This window comes from Micropterus dolomieu, linkage group LG13, assembly GCF_021292245.1.
Source record: "Micropterus dolomieu isolate WLL.071019.BEF.003 ecotype Adirondacks linkage group LG13, ASM2129224v1, whole genome shotgun sequence".
Taxonomy (NCBI): Eukaryota; Metazoa; Chordata; class Actinopteri; order Centrarchiformes; family Centrarchidae; genus Micropterus; species Micropterus dolomieu.
Window position 1 is genome coordinate 23,396,076 of NC_060162.1, and position 7,287 is coordinate 23,403,362.

Here is a 7,287-nt window from a genome sequence, read left to right on the forward strand (position 1 = left end):
ATGGCCCAGCCAGAGCCCTGACTTAAACCCAATTGAGCATCTCTGGAGAGAATGAAAATGGCTGTCCACCAACGTTTACCATCCAACCTGACAGAACTGGAGAGGATCTGCAAGGAGGAATGGCAGAGGATACCCAAATCCAGATGTGAAAAACTTGTTGCATCTTTCCCAAAACGACTCATGGCTGTATTAGATCAAAAGGGTGCTTCTACTAAATACTGAGCAAAGGGTCTGAATACTTATGACCATGTGATATTTCAGTTTTTCTTTTTTAATAAATTTGCAAAGATTTCTACATTTCTGTTTTTTTCTGTCAAGATGGGGTGCTGAGTGTACATTACTGAGAAATAAAATGAACTTTTTTGATTTTTGGAAAATGGCTGCAATGAAACAAAGAGTGAAAAATTTAAAGGGGTCTGAATACTTTCCGTACCCACTGTATATGTACATGTATACTTTTGTTTTTGCCCCCATTCATCGTGAGCTGAACTCAAAGATCTAAGACTTTCTCTATGTACACAAGTGGCCTTTTTCTCTCAAATTTTGTTCACAAATCTGTCAAAATTAGTTAGTTAGTTTGTGAGCACTTATACTTTGCCGGGACAATCCATTTGCACAGTTGTGCCTTAGGCTGGCCACAATAAAAGGCCACTTGAAATATACTGCATATATACACATTTGTTTTTTATTGATTGTTTAACTCTAACTTTTAGCAATAAAAGACAGAAGACCGGTGTAAATGCTTCCTGTCAATGGTGAAAAAATTAAGAGCTTATTTTAAATCATGCAGACCCACTCACCACCGCTTACACTTTGTGAACAACCTGTGGAAACTGTTTTGAGTATTCGGAAACACACATGGATGGAAAAATTTATTTCATGGACAATGTTGATTCTATATATAAGAAAGACTGTCAGAGACTGGTAAAATGAAAGGATTTGAAGTCAGTCATAACATCTTGGAAAAAAAAGTGTCAGTCTGATAGACAGTATTTTAGTCAATAACATCGCTGTCCAGTATGGACCCTTGACATTGACAAACAAAAACAAGCGGGCCAGGATTGAAAAAAAAAGCAGGAAAGATAGGCTGCCAAAGAAAGTCATTGGATGACCTGTACAGCTTGAATGTATGTTGGATTAATGGTTGTATAATTGTTGTGATGCGATGATATTTGCTGTATTGATATAAAGTAATGTTTTTATATTATCTGGTAAGGCCAATGGTGATTTCACAACCTTGGCTAGAAGTTTTACTCTGTTCTATTCTTCTGTTCTAAATTCCCCCTTAAAATTTGAAGGTTTTATCATTGCGGCAATGGTTCCCAACCTGGGGATAGGGTCACCTCTAATGGGTTCCTAAATAAATCTAAATCTTTGTGAGATGATAAATGGGATAGGAAAGCAAAAAACTAACATTAATGCTACCTAAAATTAGATTTATTTCCTCTAACGCTCTGCTGTGTCTTTGTTTTCTTGTTGCGGTCTAGATGTGGCAATATCGGCCAGTTGGTTGGTCCACCACAGTATCTTAACAACTACTGGGTGGATTGCAAAGACATCTTGTACTGACATTCACGGTCAGAAGAGGATGAATCCTAATAACTTTGGTTATCCCCGTCTTTTCCTCTAGCTACATCATCAGGTCAAATTTTGATTGATCAAATACCTCTAAAACTAATAATATTCCCATCAGCCTCAGATTGTCAGCCTCAGATTGTTGCTAGTTAGCTAATGTTTTCATGCTAACATGCTAAACTACGAAGTTGAACTTGGTAAATATTATGTCTGCATGACATCAGCATGTTGATGACAGCATTTATCCCAAAGCAACGCTGTGGCTAAGAACAGCCTCACTAAACATAGCATGGCTGTAGACTCTCAGTCTTGTTAACTTAAATATTTACAACTAGACACAAGCCAAAAAGGTTACCTTAATGGAGATCTTAACATATTGGGAGTTGCATGTTGCAAATTTAAATGCTTGTGCAGCTGCGTGACCGTTGTGGCCAAATCTTTACATCATAGCCGCTTGTTGAATAAATTACAAGAGGGCTGTGAAAGCAATCGCTCATGATGATCTTTCGTTTTGCCTACAGAAAATGACTGGGCTTTGTGGGTGTGGCCTGGTGTTTACATCACAAGTCCAAATATGGCCACACATAAAGAAAGTTTTTCAGACTGACAAACAGCACAGCTGCAGGCCCAGAGGTTGGAGGTGCAGAAGCTGAGAGAAGGGATGACAGGTGAGTGGATATGCTGAGTGAGAAGTCAGAGTGAGTGGGAGCAGGGGGGTGAAATCTGAGGGCAGCAGGCTGTTTCAGAGTGTGCCAGGCAGTGGAGACTGTCTGATAACCTTATCATGACCTCCCCACACTCTAACGGCTGGAACAGGCCAGCAGAGCTGCAGGGAGGAGCGGACAGGCTCTCGACTGAGATAGCACCAAGAGCTGGACGAATATTCAATGACGAGGGCCCCCTACAGACAGAGATTAAAGAAAGACAGAAAGAGAAAGATCGTCCAAATCCGTATTTGACCACCATAGCACACAAGAGATTGTCAGTCAAAGCTTTTTTCTTCTCTTTTTTTCATGTCCCCTCCTCCCGATATCCCTCCCATAAAACACAGAGCTTCATGACATTGTGACAGGCCAGGCTGAATGCCACCATTTATGTTTGCATTGAAGGCTCCGAGGGGTGAGAACCAGAGTAAGTGACATTTCACTTTACAGGAGAGCCAAAACAAAAAATGACCATAGTTTGAACTGACTTCTTGTACTGATTCCAATCTTGTATAACAAAAATATGTAGGCCTACACACAGTATGACAGTATACTTTTTGAACATTTATTGAGAAAAACATCATTCTACTTTTTTTTTTTTTTAAAGTCACATGCGCCTTTTTGGCACTAATATTTCATTCCATTTTGTATAAAAACACTTTTGGAGCCTGGAGGAGCCAGGGATTGAACCACCGATCTTTTGATTGACAGGCAACCCGCACTACTTCCACAGCTTTACAGATGCCTTTGTAATAATCAAATACTACTGAATAATTCTGGAGACACGTGTGTGTATATTCATGGACGTAAATTTCATGTAACAGTTGGAGGGGGGGAGGGGGGGGGCAATAAACATAAAATTCTTCAAGAGCAATCTTTGAAGGGGACACAAATAATACAGCCAAAATTGTACTTGTGTAGGATAGGTGTACACAGAGGGAAGTCTTACTACTATTTTTCTGGCTCACCATCTGGCTCACAAAGGGGTAGACAAACACATAATATAGTAACAAACCACAATAGCTACAACAAATCTTAAGCCAATTGATTAGATTGATTGATTGACTGATTTACCATTACTTCATATTAGGTATACCTAATATGAACTAATGATAAATGAATCAAATAATTATAACAACAAAAGTAGAACTAGCAAAGAAAAGAACACAGCTCCAAAATGGAAAACTCCCCCCCTACGATATGGAAAACATGGTGCAGTCCAATTATCCATTCCCCTACTTAAACAGCTTAGATTCAGTTGGAAGTTGTTTTGTCAGCTAGTCAGCAAACCTCTGCAGCAACTCCCCAGGAACTGGAAACTCAAAGAGAAAGGAATTCATTTTGCAAAATATAACTTAAGTTAAACAAAGTTAATTAACCTGTAATTAGCAAAATTGACTAGGTTAACTAAATGTGTGCACCCAAATAGAGAACTAATGTCAAATAACTAATAAAACTGTTTTTAAAACTAAAATCTGTGTCCAGTTATTTATTTTGTATCCTATGTAATGTGCTCAAAACAAATGAAAGACTTTAACACTTATTAAATATCATTCGCATTTTCACTGGAAGGAGCTGTTTTGTACAAATGGCCAACAATCCAACAGAAAATAAATTGCAGTAGATTATAAAGTAGGCCATTTTAAAATATTTTGCTTGAAAATATTTGAAAGAAGACATTAGGCCCTGTCCTACACAGCAGCAAATGAGCCGCGTGTGGATGAGACTTGATGTTAATCACCGATGGAGACCACCGTAGTATCAATGACATCGGCACCAACAACTGTGTTCACTGTTGCTTTACCTGGTCCGTGCTTTACTATATCCATCGTTATCTAACGTGACACAAGAACGCGTCTCTTTCTGTTTCTCTGCAGATGTAAATAGTCAGTGTAGCGTCTTCTTCACTAGTGAATAACTTCCCCACACCCAAGACATGTTTTGGCGTGTGTGTGTGTGTGTGTGTGTGTGTGTGTGGCTGTGACATACGGTCTGTGTTGCTGTGCACACACGTGAAACACGGCGCGGCCTGTTTGTGACGTTCAATGTAACCGGCAGAAAATTGGATATACTGCTCGGCATTAGTCACTGGCCGATTAAGTTTAAAACTGGCCTATTTCAGTCCCCAGGCGACTCAGCATCATCTGTATTAAAGACAAAAGAATCAGTTCATCAGATGTTTAAAGTGAATAAAACAGCCCTGTCAGCTTACTTAACGCTACTGGAGTTCCACAACTACTGAAGGACCCAAACTGGTTTTCTCCCACCAGACTCATCTGAGGCTCTCCTCTGAGGTAAAGGGAAAGCAGGCAGTGGACCAAACCACTGTGAGACAAAGGAGGGGGGACTCCAAATGTTTCTAAACTTAAAACGCACTTTTATTGGGGACAACCCTCGATTTCCGCCTATATATTTATATCAGGCTACGACAATTGGTTGTAGTCAGCAGGTCCCATGTCATGGTAGCTCATGAAAGCAAATGCTCATATTTCTACTTAAATATTGATTTCAAATGAACCTGCAATTATTTATTTAATTTTTCTATATGAAATAACACATTAGCAATCAAAATAGGTGTGCTACATGAAAACAATGTATTATAATTATTTAAATCATAATCTTCACTAATATGGGTCCTTCAATGACCCATTGAAAATAACAGTAATTGTCCTGCTTCTGCCAACACTCATGAGTGAGAAGTCACAGCTGGATCCTGGGTCAACAATGTCTGTCGAGTATCCATTTTACAGTAACTTCACTGCGGTGTTGAGATGAGCATTTTATTTTGTGTTATGACAGTAATGTTACTGTATTGTATTCATAGACCTAGAAAGCTATCAGCAATAGGCCTATATATTTTTTGTTGTTGAGATTGATCCATGAAACTTAACTGAAATAATACAATTAAACTTCGAGGATATCAAACTGTCCAGTTAGGGAACATAAGCACTTTGAATCAGTGTGACCTGTTTCGGTGCAGCTGCATTGGCATTCACCAGAGAACACCAGAACTGGCAGGTCCGCCATTGGTGCCCCGTTCTCTTCACACATGAGAGCAGGTTCACACTGAGCACATGTGACAGATGTGAAAGAGTCTGGAGACACCATGGTGGGTCAGTGATGGGCTGGTGAGGCATATTATTGGAGGGTCGCACAGACCTCCACCTCGTAGCCAACAGTACCCTGACTGCTGTTAGGCACCAGGATAAAATCCTCAGAGTCATTACCAGACCTTACGCTGTTGCAGTGGGCCCTGGGGTCCTCTTGGTGCAGGACAATGCCCATCTAATGTGGCCAGAGTGTCTAGGTAGTTCCTGGATGATGAAGGCATTGATGCCACTGACTGGCCCTCAAGTTCCCTACACCCCAATTGAGAACCTCTGGGACTTTATGTATTGTGCATCTTGCACCACCAAGTAGTGCCACAGTCTGTCCAGGAGGTCACTGATGCCCTGATCCAGGTCTGAGAGGAGACCCCCCAGGACATCATCCGCTGTCTCATTAGTAGAATGCCCAGATATTGTTGGGATACCATACAGGCACGTGGGGGCCCTACATACTACTGAGTCATAATGAGTTGCTGTGATGAAAGTCATGCAAGTTGGGTCAGCCTGTGAAATACATTTTTTTAAACTTTGATTTTTGTTGTTATTTTGAATCCAGTCTTCAATCGGTTGGTGATATTGGTTTCCATTTTTGTTCATTTTGTTCTCAACAAATTATTCAGTGTACAGTAAAGATTTTGAACATTGAACTATTTCGTTCATTGAAATCTGATTTAAGTGTTCCCTTAATTCTTTGAGCAGTGTACATTAAATTCTGGATATTTTCATTTTCTCCATCATCAGCCAGCTCTTAAATCATTAAATAACCTTAATAATACTTATTCTTTAGATAAAAACAGTTTTGAGAGCAGGTTGATCTACCTGGCTTACATGTGGTGTCAGCCATTTTGACATATGTGCTATCTACAGGCTTTACCCACAGTACATTTTTCAATGCCAAAAGGGTGTAAGTGCACTTATGCCCTTTTGGCACCAACTGGCTTAGCATGTTCAGTGTTAAGTATTTAGGTTTTTAATCAATATTTCCAAATTGATTAAGAATTCACTTGTTTCCTTTATATATATATATATATATATATATATATATATATATATACACACACAATGAATTCACTTGTTTCCTTTATATATATATATAAATATATATATATATATATATATATACACAATGAATTCTTAATTCTTAATTCTTAATATATATATATATATATATATATATATATATATATATAGTATTGTTTTTGTATTATTGTTTTTTGGGTATTATTGTCTTTACACTTGTTAAAGCACTTTGTAACTTGTTTTTGAAAAGTGCTCTACAAATAAAGATTATTATTATTATTATTATTATTATTATTATATATACACTGTATATGTCAAATGACAGCTCTAGATGAGCTTTTTCTATTGCCATCTCCATTTCGCCTAAAATGTCACTTACACCCCTAACAGAATACAAAAGATAATGAACCCACAATGACACAACAAATGAACAAAATTATGAACGCAACACTTTTGTTTTTGCCCGCATTCATCATGAGTTGAACTCAAAGATCTAAGACTTTCTCTGTGTACACAAAAGGCCTATTTCTCTAAAATATTGTTCACAAATCTGTCAAAATCTGTGTTAGTGAGCACTTCTCCTTTGCCGAGATAATCCATCCACCTCACAGGTGTGGCATATCAAGATGCTGATCAGACAGCAGGGGTATTGCACAGGTGTGCCTTTGGCTGGCCACGGGAGGGTCCGGAAACCAGTCAGTATCTGGTGTGACCACTATTTGCCTCACGCAGTGCAACACACCTCCTTGGCATAGAGTTGATCAGGTTGTTGACTGCGGGTTGTGGAATGTTGGTCTGTTCTTCAATGGCTGTGCGACGTTGCAGTCAGGTCAAGACCCCGATGAGGATGACGAGCATGCAGATGAACTTCCCTAAGACGG